The following is a 17,047-nucleotide window of genomic DNA, read 5'->3' as shown; positions in this document are numbered from 1 at the left end:
TCTGATAGTTGCCAACTTCTCTGGTTTTCTGGACTTAGATTGTATTTCTGCTTTTGCCTCCTACGGTGACTCATTCATAACACCACGTCTCCTCTCTGTTCTCCTACTCCTTCGTTCCGTACTGATCTCTCTCTCTTATGGAAGCTTAGGTTGCAGTTCTATGTCTTTCTCCTTCTTTCCCTTTCCCGTGCCAGCTGGCTCAGATCACTGAGGCAGCTGCAGAACTCCTTCCTCCATCCCTTCTTCCAGGGATCCCCACTCCTCCCGAGTGGCTTCCTTCCTCACTGACCTTCTGTCAGACTGAACCCTCTGTCAGACTGCCCTGTAATCCTACACTTTCCCACTCTTTTATATATCTCAACTTCACCCACCTCCCAGCACATCCAGTGTTCCATGCAGGGAACCACCAGAGGTGCTCTGCTACTCCCTAAGCACTGAGCCGCAATGTGGTTGTGCAGAACTACCCTGTTGTGTGGGATGTGAGTGTTGGAGTGTGGAAAGGAGTTCCCACCTTACCTGGGTGGTGGGGCACTACACCTTAGGAGAAGGTGCAGTTCCTCTGTGGCGACTGAGCCTCAGGGGCGCCAAACTTACATTCTACAGTATGGTGGGGAAGGAGGAGACAGTAGGTTGGGGGGTTGCCGCAGATCTGGTGATGGTGAGGCGGTAGCTCTGGTAGAGGTGAAGAGGGAGAGAAAGGAACAGGAAGGAGGGCAGTCAGAGTGCGCGAAGCTCCGAGCAGCATGTGTAGGGGACAGGGCAGGTTGCAGCTGCACGCAGGTGAGAAGAGAGAACTCTGGTTCAGAGGACAAATCCAGGGGGACTGCGCAGAGAGACTGCATCTTGTGAGTACGTGAGGCCAGAGCCTGCAGTGACTGGAGAGGTGCGCTCTGACCCCTGTGCAGAGACAGTGACCCCCGTGTGTAGCCCCGGTACCTGCGGTGTTAGTACAGAGCCCCTGACATCTGTTGAGAGACTTATAGAGACACAGAGCCCTTTATTCACGCGGAGAGACTGTTTAGTTTTGGAGCATAGACTCAGAGCAGGGGACACCCGGAATGCCTTGTGTTCCCCCTGCCTTTCTTCATTAACCCCCCGAGACCTCTGTTGTGGGTTCTTACAGACTGCAGAGCCTACAGCGACTAGAGAGATGACAAGTGCCGCTGCTGACGGCGCCGACGCGGGAGAAGACGACCCTACAAGCAAGTACTCAGCAGACTGATAAGTTCCAAGAACACCTGTTTCTAAGTGTTATTCTTTTTGACTGTTTGATATACTGCTTTAAAACCAGTTTAACCCCCACTGCTTTCTCCCTGCGAGGAGTATCATATCCCTGTAAATAAAACCCTTTAACTTTTGATCTGTCTCGGTTCCATGGTGACATACCAGCACCTGCACGTATATTACACAAATTGAGGGATTCTTCTCAGTTAACCCCAAATATTATTATTTATTTCTTCCTACACCAAATAGCAAGAATAGCTAGGAATCTTAAGGATTGTCTTAACACTAGCCATTTCAAATGACCTACTCGGAAATGTAATAAGGGTGTCATTGATGATGGCTGTATAAAGAAGTAGCTGAGAGGAATGATGTACTGCAGGATAGGATTATTACAATATGAAGGAGACACAGGGACCATTATTACTATATGTGGGGAGGAGACCTAGGGGTCAGTTGTACTATATGTTGGGTGACCTTAGGGTATATAGGACATCATTACTTTATGGGGGCACTCATGGTTTTATACTCATCAAATAGGCAAACACATGAACTTTATTAGTTTTGGGGAAAGGACGGGGCAAAAATTGCACTATTTTTTTAGGCTGCTTACAGGTGGCATTAATAGTTTCTGCAGGGGAAATTTTGCAGTCTATTATTACGTAGGGGCACAATGGTGGGCATTTTTAATATGTTGGGCACTAAAAGGAGAACTGTTAATCTGTCTTCTACTGAGATGCCCACTATACACCCTATAATCACAGTGCACCACTATAGTTTTAAACATGATTATCTTGGTTAGCGGCCCACTCAGATGTGTTTTGTGGCCATAGGCTGAACCCACAGCTACACGTCTGACACAAAGATAAATATGATGATCTAACGTAATAATTAAATGCAGTCACAAGGCAAGTCACTCAGAAGGAAGTGGATGCAGATGGCTGCAGCTCTCCAGACAACAAGGGACTTCCCATGCTGTTCTAATATGCACAAACATGAAGCTACAAATGATCGGCCAATTTGGTTAGGAGGGAATATATTAGGCTGAGGACACAGAGCCCTGCAGGAACAACCGGAAGGTAATAATTGCTGGTCACATATGTGCTGGGGATTGAACAATAAATAACTGGACAAAGAGAATAATCTTCCAGCTTTCCTTTGGTAATTAAAAGAGTCACAGCTGTCAGGTTAGGTGACTTTCTACATTGAAATACAACATAACATGTACACGGTGCTTGTTTTACTGGAATTAGTGCATGACATCAGGGGTGTGGTTAAATGGCTGGCAGGGGAAGCAGTTACGCCAGAGCTCTGGAGCCCAGAGGAGACTGAAAAGTGTTTATCCTAAATAAGTACTTTGATCCTGCTTTTTTTTATACACAGTAACCTTTAACAAAAGCTGAATTTCCCTCGAGCACATGAATCGTGCACCTTCATGTTATTGTCATGAGAAAAAGCATTTTCTTTATCGGCCGGGTCACTTTGTCAGACAGGTGCGTCCAAGGCCTATTGTAAATGCGCCCTCTGTAATCTCTAAACACTGGTTAAACTTTCAGTTGTTTCCATAGAGATATTACCACGGCTCATTCAGCCCCTCCAGGGAGATTATTACAAAGGCTTTCGACAAACACAAAACCTGTTATGACCCAGAACAGCTGCCTCCAGGTAGAATATGTCACCGGCTTTCTTTACAAGCCGTCTTCAAACTTTTAAACTGCGGGACACACAGAAGGGAAGACAGCTTTAAACTTCAAGTCCGCGGATAAAAACGAGCCTTAATGTGTCCGTGTAGGACACCCGGAAGTGAGAAGTATTTTATCTGCGTTACAAAGTAAGTATCGGCCTTGTCTCACCTCCAGATTGCGCTTCAGCTTACAGGAGAATACATGTTACGGTGAACCCGGAGTAACGAGATCCCCCAGGTAAGGGACGTCTGACCCACCTATCCAGTGCACGCCAGTGAATTTAACCCTTTTTTTCTCTGTTTTCGTAAAGTGCGCTCACCGAGAAATTGCACAACAGTCAAAATATATACTGATTCTTAAAATGTCATAACTGAACTTTGTTTTCACCCCGAAATACAAACTATATGTAAGATATACAGTAACAATATATGATTTTATCCGAGACCGTCTGCCATTTATAGATATATTTTAGCACATGGCAACCAGCTATGTAACACAAGGTGCCATGCTATACAGGTCCTTACACGCTTGCTCTTTCTGGTTGAATTAAGATTCGTTAGTAACTAAACATTAGATTATTATCAAATAATCAAATCTACATTCCATGGACTTTAACCCCATTAACCCCCGAATGTATTTTCAGTTTTGCATTTTCCTTTTTTGCTCTCCTTCTTCCCAGAGCCATAACTGTCTACTTTTCTGTCAATATGGCCATGTGAGGGCTTGTTTTTTGCGGGACGAGTTGTACTTTTGAACGACACCATTGGTTTTACCATGTCATGTACTAGAAAATGGGAAAAAAATTCCAAGTGTGGTGAAATTGAAAAAAAAAAGTCCAATCCCACACTTGTTTTTTGTTTGCTTTTTACTAGGTTCACTAAATGCTAAAACTGATTATTATGATTCTCCAGTTCATAGACACCAAACATGTCTAGGTTCTTTTTTACTTAAGTGGTGAAAAAAAATTTCAAACTTTGTTGGAAAAAAAATTGTGCCATTTTCTGATACCAGTAGTGTCTCCATATTTCGTGATCTCGGGTTGGGTGAGAACTCATTTTTTGTGTGCCGAGCTAATGTTTTTAATGATACCATTATGGTGTAGATAGGATCTTTTGATCGTCCGTTATTGCATTTTAATGCAATGTCGCGGCGACAAAAAAACGTAATTCTGGCGTTCTGACTTTTATTATCGTTGCGCCGTTTAGTGATCAGGTTAATCCTTTTCTTTATTGATAGACCGGGCAAGTCTGAACATGGCGATACCAAATATGTGTATGTTTAATTTTTTTGTTATTGTTTTATTTTGAATGGGACAAAAGGGGGTGGTTTGAACTTTTACTATTTTTTATATTTTGAAAAACATTTTTTTTTATTTTTGGCGTGCTTCAGTAGTCTCATGGGAGACTAGAAGTTGCCTTAACTCGATCGGCTGCCATGTGCCGAGAAAGATGTGGGCTCACCACTGGAGCCCACATCAAATCGAGGGAGTCTGACATCTGCGTACTATTATGCCCGATTTCGGAAAGGGCTAAAGTCCTGTGTTCCATTTCACAGATTTCAGTTGGTGTGATACATCGGGCCCATGTCTAATTGATAATGTGTGATAATTATATGGCTGTAAACATTGAGAATTACTAGTCATACTTTATCTTTAGTAATTCTAACCCTGCCAAACCTTAGTTATAAGTATGATCCATAAAATCTCAACTTATTTATTTACTTACTGTACATACTTTGGGTTTCATACAAAAAAATAAATTGCTGAAAAATATTATAGACCATTTTGTACAATATGTGGTTAATGTATATACGCCAAATAGACAAAATGGTGCACCTGGACTGACATCTTAGGGATAAGGACACATTTTGTGTCTGTGAATACTCCCTCTCATCCTATTGAGGCAGGTGAACCCATGCAAATTGGGGACTGCAGAGAGTTCAAGGAGGGAGTTGTACATGAAGCATCTGCTTGTTTCTGTTTATACTGTGGTTGAATGGGTCATGTAATGATTCAGTGTTTCAAATACAACAATGAATTTCCAGTAAAGAGGAAGAATAAAATCATTAATATGTAAGGACACTGATCCTATCAGTTTGAAAGTATCTCTCATGCATACTACTGGTAGTTTTTCACAAGTATCTTTGATTACCAAATCTGGGTTATAGTTAGTGCTGCATTTGTTGACTCAGGTTCCACATTACATCTCATTGACAGTGATTTTACTATCGGGTGTGGGTACACAGTGTCAACCATCTGTCATCCTATCAAGTATCCACAATTGATGTTACTTTGTAAGGTTGAGAATGTGTACATGTGAGTGGGAGTGTTATATACACACACAATCTATTTCTGTCATGGTAATTCCTTCATTAAAATCTAAATTTGTGTTGTGTATGCCCTGCTTAGTCAAACAAAATGGTTAGTCAAACACAATCATTCCATCAATTTGGAGAGTCGCAAGGTTAAGTTGGGGGAATTTTTGTTTTTCTATTTGTTTGTCTAAATCCCAGGCATCTCTGAGATTTCTTCTGCCAGATTTTATTCAGGATTTTGAGGACATTTTCTTCTGAGTCTGAATGTGAGGTTCTTTCCCTCATACATCATATGATTGTGCTATCAAATTTATCGCAGGGGCCAAATTGCCTAGTCTTGTCTGTTTAATCTCACTGTTGTGGAGAGAGATGACATGAAAGAGTACATTCAAAAGAGACTCTCCAAGGGTCATATAAGACCTTCCACCTCACCAGTCACCATGGGATTTTTCTTTATTAAGAAAATTGATGTAGGTTTGCATCCTTGTTTGGATTTTAGAGAGATCAATTAGATTACTTTATGTAACCCATACTCATTAATTCTTATTCCTGATCTGTTTAATCAACTGGTAGTATCCATGTGGTTTTCTAGAATGGATCTGAAAGAGGCATATAACTTTATATATGTTCGCCAAGGTGACGAGTAGAAAACTGCCTTCAATACTCCTGAGGTTCATTTTGAGAATTTGGTCATGCCATTCGGTTTGACCAATGCTACTGCTGTATTTCAGAACTTCATAAATGATATATTTTTTCTTTGGTGGGTAGATTTGTGGTGAAATACTTCAATGATATTTTGATCTCAAGTTCTCGTGAGGAGCATCAGGAACATGCTCCACAGGTACTTTAAGTTCCTCACGATAATCATTTGTTTGCCAAACTAGAGAAGTGTCAGTTTGAGGTGCAGCAGATTCAGTTTTTGTGTCTTTTGGTTTCTGCTGAAGTTTTCAGAAGGTACAGGCCGTTCTTGATTGGGGGCAACCTACTAATCTTAAAGCTTTATAGAAATTCTTAGGTTTTGCTAATCATTATCTTAAGTTCATTGAAAACTTTCTCTGTCATAGTCAAACCTCTCTTGTATAACTAAGAAAGTTGCTAACTTTACTTATCAGTCTTCTGAGTCTGTTGATGATTTTTCTGCTCTCAAGTTAGCCTTTTCAAAAGACCCAGTCCTTAGTCAACCCAATGTTGATTTGCCTATTGTGGTTGAGGTAGACACCTCATCTGTAGGGATGGGTGCTATTTTTTCACAAAAGAAGGACAGTTACTTTCATCCTTGTGCTTTTTTCTAGCAGAAATTCTCACAAACAGTCCAACTATGATAGATAATCAGGAACTCTTGGCAGTTAAGAGAGTTTTCTAGGAATGAAGATATTGGTTGAAGGGTGCTAGGCAGTAACGACTTTACTGATCACAAAAATTTACTGTATGTTGACACTGCCAACTGCCTGAACACTAGACTGGCCCAGTGGGCTCTCTTGTTTGCTCGGTATGATTTCTCTGTGACATATCTCACTGGTACTAAGAATGTAATACCTTATTATGCAGTTTCGTTATGGAGTTGAGAGATGAAAATCCAGTCAAAATTCTTAGTGAATGAATGATTGTGGGTGTTTCTGGTATTGCTCTCAGACAGTGGATTATGGAGGCTCAGGATGGTGCACCAGAGGGCTTGCCAGCCAGCAAGTTTTTTGTGCCTTCCTTTTGGTGGTAGTTTGCTCGAAAAGATGTGGATAAGAATGTCCGTAAGTGCAGGAATTGTGCCAATATCACGCACAGTGTGGGAAGACTAAGTGCAACATGAAAGGAAGAGGGGAAGGAAGCCCAAATGCTAGGTAAAGGGGGAGTGGAAACCCCTAGGTAGATCTAATAGCACCATGCCTCCCCTACAGTTCCGATATTGGTTCCACACCAAACGCCAAGCAGGAACCTAAGCCCTGTATATCCCTGGAGCTAGGCTCTGAATAAGTAAGGGGAGATGAGCACTGGTCAGTTCCCACTGAACACTAAAGACAAGGGAGTCAAACAAGGGAAGCAACTTAACTTGAGCAGACTCCGGAGAGAAAACACCAAATGTCCTCCAACAGCACCAGAAAGGAAGTAAGCCGACAGCTATAGCTGCAAGCCTTCACAAGGTGAAAATGTTAATATCACCGGCGACTCCCTGAAGCAGACTACGATTCTATAAACACCCAGGTCCAGGTGTGTCAATTAGAGCCGGAGAGAGATAGCCACTGGGTCCCAAAGTCAGAAGGATTAAGAAGGCATCTGCAGTGCCAAACACAGAGACCTTCTGCAGCCAGATTGTCATGGTTCCACCCATCAGGGTGTCTGGGATGCAGTTACTGACAGCTCGGCTGTCCAATCTGGTATAGGGGTGTGCTTAAGCTGTCAGTGTGTTGATTGAGAGCTCTTCTATCCAATCTGAGATGGTGAGGCGCCGGCTTTGTCCAGGTGTTCACTATTCCAGGTAATCGCCATGATTCTTAACTGAGCTGTGTCTCCCAGAACTCTGCCAGACGAACATTCAGCCTGTGAGATTTGTGCTTCCCTGTGCCTTGAGTTCTGTATGCTTGATCTGTTGCCTGACCTTAGACTTCTTTCTGACCATCCACCTGTTTAACCCCTTCAGCTCTTATCCGTTATTCTCCCGGTACTCTGACCTCGTAATGTTACCTGACTATGCTTTTGACTCTTCCTTATGTTTTTGACATACCCTCCTGGCTTCTGACCTTGGACTCCTTGACCACTCTAACTCACGGCTTGACCATGAGAAGTGTCACACAGATGCAGAGCAACTGTTGCAGCATCTGACACACTCGTGACAGCCAAGTCTAAAGGCCCTCGCCAGGCCCTGGAAGGGTTTCTTCATGGAATTGCCTAATTCTGATGATAACATTGTGTGTGGGTATTGGTTGACTGTTTTAGCAAGATGGTATACTTGGTTCCTCTACCAAAATTGCTAAAAGCTAAAGGTTTAGCTACTTTGTTTTTCTCCCACGTTGTTAAAATACATGGTGTTCCTAAAAACATTATTTCTGATAGTGGGGTTCAGCTTGTGGCTAGCTTTTGCTCTCGTTTGGGATAAGCTTTTGTACTCCTCAGGTTATCATCCTGAAACTATTGGTCAGACAAAGAAAATGAACCAAGAACTGGGACAATATTTAAGATGTTTTGTCCCATCTAATTGTCACGGGTGTGTCAGAGGCTGCAGACAGTCGCACTGCATCTAGGTGCAGAAGGTCTCAGAGGTGGACTTTGCAGTCTCCTTCCTAGTCCTTCTGACTTTAGGACCCAGTGGCAACATCCCCCGGTTGCACACCTTGACCGGGGTGTTTATAACTCCCAGCTTATTGCTGTGATTTGCCAGTGATATTTCCATTTCCCTGTTGAGGCTTGGAGCTATAGCAGTTGACTATCTTCCTCTTTGATGTTTGGAGGATATCGGTGTTTCTCTCTGAGTCTGCTGAAGCTAAGTGTTCCCCTTGTTTGTGAATCTCAACTGTCTTTAGTGGTAGTGGGGATTGACTAGTTCAGGGTTCCCCAACTCCAGTCCTCAAGGCCCACCAACAGATCAAGTTTTCAGGATTTCCTTTGTATTGCTCTGGTGAAGCAATTATCACCTGAGCAATACTAAGGAAATCCTGAAAGCATGATCTGTTGGTGGGCCTTGAGGACTGGAGTTGGGAACCCTGGACTAGTTCACATTATGTCCTTCCCTATGCAGGGCTTATCACCAGGGTCAGTCAGGGGTTAGGTATCCTGCTCGGCGATAGGTGCAGAACTTATATAGGGTCGCTTAGGGCAGACAGGATCAAGTTAGATCTGCCTAGGGGTCTCCACTCCCCCTTCCCTAGTGTTGGGTTTCCTTCCCCTTATCCATTTGTGTTACACTTAAGCCCCATCACACACAGCGATCTCGCTAGCGAGATCGCTGCTGAGTCACAAGTTTTGTGATGCAACAGCGATCTCACCAGTGAGATCGCTGTGTGTGACACCTATCAGCGACTGGCCCCCCTGCCGGGTATCGCTGATCGTGCTCGAATGGCCAGGACATTTTTTTGATCATTGGTCTCCCACTGGCCAGCACGCATCGCTGCGTGTGGCATGTGGGAGACCAGCAATCAGCGAGCAGGAGCTGGTAACCAAGGTAAACAGTGGGTTTCTAAGCGCCGCATGGCCCACATCTTTCCTGTTCAAAACAGCTGACATGTGCCCGCAATAGCCGCGGGTGGAATCACGATCCACCTGTGGCTATTAGCCTGTTAAATGCTGCTATCAAACAATGACAGCGGCATTTAAATGGCGCTTCCGGCAATAGCACCGGAAATTCGCACACCGGTGACCTGCGTCAAGTGACCATGGGTCACCGGTGTGTCAGCGCATGACAACACGAGGTCTCCTGGAGACCTCTATGGTTGTCAGTGCCGGCTTGCTGTGAGTGCCACCCAGTGGTCGGCGCTCATAGCAAGTCAGTAATTCAGCTACATAGAGGTGAACTGATCATCGCCTCTGTGTTGCTGAGCCGATCAAGTTGTGGCAGCTTCAAGTCTCCCATGGAGACTGCTGAAGCATGCAAAAAGTTAAAAGTAAATGTTTTTTAAAAATATAAAAAATAAAAATATAAAAGTTCAAATCACCCCCCTTTCGCCCTATTCAAAATAAAACAATAAAAAAAAAACATACACATATTTGTTATCGCCGCGTTCAGTATCACTCGATCTATCAATAAAAAAGGATTAACCTGATAGCTAAATGGTGTAGTGAGAAAAAAAATCAAAACACCAGAATTACATTTTTATGGTAGCCGCAACATTGCATTAAAATGCAATAACGGGCGATACAATTTTGGTGCAGATGCGATCTTTATATCGTTAAAAACATCAGCTCGGCGTGCAAAAAATAACCCTCTCCCAACCTGAGATCATGAAAAATGGAGACGCTATGGGTATCGGAAAATAGCGGGGTTTTTTTTGTTTTTTTTTTACAAAGTTTGGATTTTTTTTTACCACTTAGATAAAAAAGAACCTAGACATGTTTGGTGTCTTTTAACTCATAATGACCAGGAGAATCATAATGGCAAATCAGTTTTAGCATTTAGAGAACCTAGCAAAAAAGCCTAACAAAAAACAAGTGTGGGATTGCACTTTTTTGCAATTTCACCACACTTGGAATTTTTTCCCCAGTTTCTAGTACAAGACATGTTAAAACCAATGGTGTTGTTCAAATGTACAATTTATCCCACAAAAAAACAAGCCCTCACATGGCCATATTAATGGAAAAATAAAAAATGTATGGCTCTGGGAAAAGGGGAGCGAAAAACGAACACGCAAAGCTGAAAAAAGCTCCAGGGGTTAAGGGGTTAATAATACCTTTCATGTCTCACTTCTTAAAAAGTTTAAAGGGACATCGGGTAATTAGGACTGTATTGAGGTAGAGTTGGAGGAGGGCAAAGAGTATGAGTTGGAATGAGTCTTGAAGTCCTGATGGCGACTTGAGTTTCTCACTAAGTTAAAGGGTTTCAGTCCGCAGAATAACTGCTGAGCAGATGCTAAAGACTTACATGCCGATCTCCTAGTGAGGGAGTTCTATCTGAAGCATCAGCTGGCCCTTCCTTGAAGGGGGGATACTTTCATGCTTCTGCATTCGAACCCTTTATTCTGTGTTCTGTCCTTGATGTTGCTTTCTGTTGAGCCACAACAGATACACCTTTTCTTTGGGTGTTTTAGTCCTGTTGTTTTGTCTTTTGTCGGTTTTGGGTAACAGATGTTTTTCATTTACTCTGTTTATCTGTCCTATCACCTTTCGGGTGCAACTGTAAATACCTTCCAATACTGGTGCTTCCTGATGGTAATAGACTTTGTTGGATCCATTCACTTTGCTCTAGTTTGTGTTGGTAGCAGTTGTTTTGTGTGTGATTCCTATATTTATTAGGGAACTGCTATGCTAGTGATCCTAAGAGCAACTAAGGACATTCAGAGTAAGCTGCCATCGATTAGGGGTGCCATTGCATTATTTTAGGGTGCCAACCTCCATTGTCAGGCAAGTCAGACCAGGGTCAGAAAAGAGCTTTTCCTAGTCTCAACAGGGGCCTGTCAGATTCAGATATTTGTCTCCTGGTTTGTTTATTACCCGTGTGAGTGTGCTCTGGCAGTCATAACACATATGTTCTGTATTTCAAAAATTGATGCCATTTTGGGAATCATCAAATAAAATATCCACAGAAGCAGGTCTATCATTTGAGGCACCAAAATATGTGTTGGCCAGTAACTATTTATGAAAATAGTATTTAATGTTAATGTGATGGTAATCATTGAGTTGTGTGAGGATGAAATCTACTGAAACAAGAGGCAAAAACTGAAAGAGAAGCCCTAGTTTAACAAATGAATGCTCTTTAGACCATATAATAAATAACTTATTGGTGTACATTGTATATGTGTATTTATCGTTCTTAAATAATAATTTTGGGTTTTTAAGGGGAAATTAAGTTCTTAATATCATGTAAGAAGGTTTAATGTAATATTCTACTTGTTGGTACTTTAGCCCCTTTGTGACCTATTATATACAGTGGGGGAAAAAGCATTTTGTCAGCCACGAATTGGGAAAGTTCTCCCACTTAACAAGATGAGAGAGGCCTGTAATTGACATCATAAGTAGACCACAACTATGAGAGTCAAAATGAGAAAACAAATCCAGAAAATCACCTTGTCTGATTTGGCAAGATTTATTTTGCAAATTATGGCGGAAGATAAGTATTTGGTCACCTAAAAACATGCAACATTTCAGGCTCTCACAGATCTGTATCTTCGTCTTTAAGAGGCTTCTCTGTCCTCCACTCATTACCTGTAGTAATGGTGCCTGTTTGAACTTGTTATCAGTATAAAACACACCTGTCCACAACCTCAAACAGTCACAATCCAAACTCCACTATGGTGAAGACCAAAGAGCTGTCTTTTAAAGGACACCAGAAACAGAATTGTAGACCTGCACAGGCTGGGAAGACTGAATCTGCAATAGGCAAGCAGCTTGGTGTGATGAAATCAACTGTGGGAGCAATAATAAGAAAATGAAATACATACAAGCTGATAATCTCCCTTGATCTGGGGCTCCACGCAAGATCTCACCCTGTGGGGTCAAAATGATCACAAGAAGGGTGAGCAAAAGTCCCAAAATCACACGGGGGGACCTAGTGAATAACCTGCATAGAGCTGGGACCACCATAACAAAGGCTACCATCAGTAACACACACTTTGTCGCTAACTGGATGCTATGGGTAAGGGCAAACTCTGGCACTGTGGCGTCACTTATTGATTTTCCTAAAGTGACATACACCTTATTCTCTTATTTCATATGTTCTGATTATCTCTTGCTGGCTTGACTGCTTTTCATTGTTATTTCTTGGTACAAGTTATATTGTTTTGATGGTTATTTAGTAGTTACCATTGAATACAAATTTTTAAGCAGTCCTGCTCAGTCTTTACATGGGATTGTGATTTACTTATTGCACTGGTACTTTCTCTTCTTCTAAATCTATATAGCCATAGCTTGCGCTCCCATTCTTTGAAATAAAGGTGGGATAGTGTGATACACCTGTGCTATTAACTTTACAACTTTGTCCTAAAATTAATTGCCTTTTTTATATTTTTGTGCCTATTTTACATGTAATTCGAATAAAGTAATATATATATATAAAAAAAATGGCTTGATAAAGACGGGTCACCGTCGAAACGTCGCCATCTGAGGATGAGTAAAGTATCCACTTTTTTCACATTTAATTTGGAGTGCTGCCTATTTTTCTTGATTTACATATATATATGAAGAATCCCAAATAAAATATATATATATTTTTTTTTATTTAGAATTCTTGTGCTCTTTTTATTCTCTGTTTGTGGTCTTGCATGTGAGAGTTTCCTGTGCTATTATAGCTTCCTTTACCACTTAGATTGGGGTGTCACGGATTAAGAAAATGTACAGTGCTTTGTGAAAGTATTCGGCCCCCTGGAACTTTTCAGCCTTTTCTCACATATCATGCTTTAAACATAAAGACACCAAATGTAAATTTTTGGTGAAGAATAGAGTTGAGCGATACCGTCCGATACTTCAAAGTATCGGATCGGAATGGATCGGCCGATCTTAAAAAAAAGTATCGGTATTGCCGATTCCGATACCGGAAGTCCCATTCAAGTCTATGGGACTTCCGGTATCGGAATAAGAAAAACCCTGTTTTTGCCTTGTACAGCCTCTCTGGGGTCTGTACGGGCCTTTCGGGGGGCTGTGCCGGCCTGCCAGGGGGTCTGTGCAGGCTCCGGTGGTCTGTGCCGGCCTGCCGGGGGGCTGTGCCGGCCTGCCGGTGGTCTGTGCAGGCTCCGGTGGGCTGTGCCGGCCTGCCAGGGGGCTGTGCAGGCTCCGGGGGGCTGTGCCGGCTTGCCGGTGGTCTGTGCAGGCTCCGGGGGGCTGTGCCGGCCTGCCGGTGGTCTGTGCAGGCTCCGGGGGGCTGTGCCGGCCTGCCGGTGGTCTGTGCAGGCTTCGGGGGTCTGTGCAGGCATCGTCCGATGGGACTACAACTCCCGTCGGGCGATGCCTGCTACCATGACAGTGATTGACACATTAGCCAATGATGGGACAGTAGTAGTCCCATCATCCGGCTAATGTGTTGAATGTAAAAAAAAAAAAAAAAAAAAAAAATTGCATGCTACATACATACAACATGCATACTACATGTAACATACATACTACATATATACTACATGCAACATGCATACTACATACATGCTACATTCATACTACATACTACATACATGCTACATTCATACTACATATATACTACATGCAACATACATACTACATATATACTACATGCATGCAACATGCATACCACATATATACTACATGCTACATACATACTACATATATACTACATGCATGCTACATACATACTGCATGCTATATACATACCACATATATACTACATACATACTACATGCATGCTACATGCTACATACATACCACATACATACTACATACATACTACATGCATGCTACATACATAACACATATATACTACATGCATGCTACATACATACTACATGCTACATACATACCACATACATACTACATACATACTACATACATACTACATGCATGCTACATACATACTACATGCTACATAAATACTACATATATACTACATGCATGCTACATACATACTACATGCTACATACATACCACATACATACTACATACATACTACATACATACTACATGCATGCTACATACAGTGGGGAAAAAAAGTATTTAGTCAGTCAGCAATAGTGCAAGTTCCACCACTTAAAAAGATGAGAGGCGTCTGTAATTTACATCATAGGTAGACCTCAACTATGGGAGACAAACTGAGAAAAAAAAAATCCAGAAAATCACATTGTCTGTTTTTTTTTTTCATTTTATTTGCATATTATGGTGGAAAATAAGTATTTGGTCAGAAACAAAATTTCATCTCAATACTTTGTGATATATCCTTTGTTGGCAATGACAGAGGTCAAACGTTTTCTGTAAGTCTTCACAAGGTTGCCACACACTGTTGTTGGTATGTTGGCCCATTCCTCCATGCAGATCTCCTCTAGAGCAGTGATGTTTTTGGCTTTTCGCTTGGCCTCACGGACTTTCAACTCCCTCCAAAGGTTTTCTATAGAGTTGAGATCTGGAGAATGGCTAGGCCACTCCAGGACCTTGAAATGCTTTTTACGAAGCCACTCCTTCGTTGCCCTGGCGGTGTGCTTTGGATCATTGTCATGTTGAAAGACCAAGCCACGTTTCATCTTCAATGCCCTTGCTGATGGAAGGAGGTTTGCACTCAAAATCTCACGATACATGGCCCCATTCATTCTTTCATGTACCCGGATTAGTCGTCCTGGCCCCTTTGCAGAGAAACAGCCCCAAAGCATGATGTTTCCACCACCATGCTTTACAGTAGGTATGGCGTTTGATGGATGCAACTCAGTATTCTTTTTCCTCCAAACACGACAAGTTGTGTTTCTACAAAACAGTTCCAGTTTGGTTTCATCAGACCATAGGACATTCTCCCAAAACTCCTCTGGATCATCCAAATGCTCTCTAGCAAACTTCAGACGGGCCCGGACATGTACAGGCTTAAGCAGTGGGACACGTCTGGCACTGCAGGATCTGAGTCCATGGTGGCGTAGTGTGTTACTTATGGTAGGCCTTGTTACATTGGTCCCAGCTCTCTGCAGTTCATTCACTAGGTCCCCCCGCGTGGTTCTGGGATTTTTGCTCACCGTTCTTGTGATCATTCTGACCCCACGGGGTGGGATTTTGAGTGGAGCACCAGATCGAGGGAGATTATCAGTGGTCTTGTATGTCTTCCATTTTCTAATTATTGCTTCCACAGTTGATTTCTTCACTCCAAGCTGGTTGGCTATTGCAGATTCAGTCTTCCCAGCCTGGTGCAGGGCTACAATTTTGTTTCTGGTGTCCTTTGACAGCTCTTTGGTCTTCACCATAGTGGAGTTTGGAGTCAGACTGTTTGAGGGTGTGCACAGGTGTCTTTTTATACTGATAACAAGTTTAAACAGGTGCCATTACTACAGGTAATGAGTGGAGGAAAGAGGAGACTCTTAAAGAAGAAGTTACAGGTCTGTGAGAGCCAGAAATCTTGATTGCTTGTTTCTGACCAAATACTTATTTTCCACCATAATATGCAAATAAAATGAAAAAAAAACAGACAATGTGATTTTCTGGATTTTTTTTTCTCAGTTTGTCTCCCATAGTTGAGGTCTGCCTATGATGTAAATTACAGACGCCTCTCATCTTTTTAAGTGGTGGAACTTGCACTATTGCTGACTGACTAAATACTTTTTTTCCCCACTGTACATACTACATGCTACATACATACTACATATATACTACATGCATGCTACATACATACTGCATGCTACATGCATGCTACATACATACTACATACATACGACATGCTACATACATACCACACATATACTACATACATACTACATACATGCTACATACAATACATTCATACAATACATACATAGACATACAGTACATATAACATAGAGTAACATACTTACCAATACTTGTCACATTGTTCCCCGAATCCATTGTCTTTTACGGAATAAATATTAACATAACAAACCACAAAAATACTCACTCATGATCCGAAGCAGTCCACGAGTGTGTCCCACGACGATCTTGGGTAGAGAACTGCAGCATCAGCTGATGCTGCCGTTCTCTACGGGCTGCAGGAATCCAATGACGGAAGGTAGGTATCCTTCCGCACTGTATTCCTCCGCCACTTAAAAAAAAAAAGTCCCTAGTCTCACTTTATGCCATTGCTGTGTGGGAATTTCCCACGCAGCAATGGCATAAAGTGAGACTAGGGACTTTTTTTTTTTAAGTGGCGGAGGAATGCAGTGCGGAAGGATACCTACCTTCCGTCATTGGATTCCTGCAGCCCGTAGAGAACGGCAGCATCATCTGATGCTGCAGTTCTCTACCCAAGATCGTCGTGGGACACACTCGTGGACTGCTTCGGATCGTGGGTGAGTATTTTTGTGGTTTGTTATGTTAATATTTATTCCATAAAAGACAATGGCTTCGGGGAACAATGTGACAAGTATTGGTAAGTATGTTACTCTATGTTATATGTACTGTATGTCTATGTATGTATTGTATGTAGCATGCATGTAGTATGTATGTAGTATATATGTGGTATGTATGCAGCATGTAGTATGTATGTAGCATGCATGTAGTATGTATGTAGTATATATGTGGTATGTATGTAGCATGTAGTATGT

General features: G+C 42.1%; 1 protein-coding gene across 6 annotated transcripts in view; it reads left to right on the top strand.

Annotated features, from left to right (window-relative positions):
- Positions 1-2,144: 2,144 nt before the first annotated feature.
- The window catches only part of LOC141099064 (uncharacterized), a 52,405-nt gene continuing 37,502 nt past the window's right edge, over positions 2,145-17,047 (top strand). For 3 of the 6 annotated variants that reach the window (XM_073587094.1, XM_073587098.1, XM_073587096.1), the window contains exon 1: positions 2,506-3,052. The gene's annotated coding sequence lies outside the window, so the exon portion shown is untranslated. Of the gene's footprint in view, positions 2,301-2,505; positions 3,144-17,047 lie in introns of those variants that run through there. The other 3 variants (XM_073587101.1, XM_073587095.1, XM_073587099.1) reach the window with 3 other exon arrangements.

This window comes from Dendrobates tinctorius, unplaced genomic scaffold, assembly GCF_039654945.1.
Source record: "Dendrobates tinctorius isolate UK_male_01 unplaced genomic scaffold, ASM3965494v1 ptg000098l, whole genome shotgun sequence".
Classification (NCBI taxonomy): Eukaryota; Metazoa; Chordata; class Amphibia; order Anura; family Dendrobatidae; genus Dendrobates; species Dendrobates tinctorius.
The sequence above is the reverse complement of the archived record's forward strand: the minus strand, read 5'-3'. Positions and strand labels throughout refer to the sequence as shown.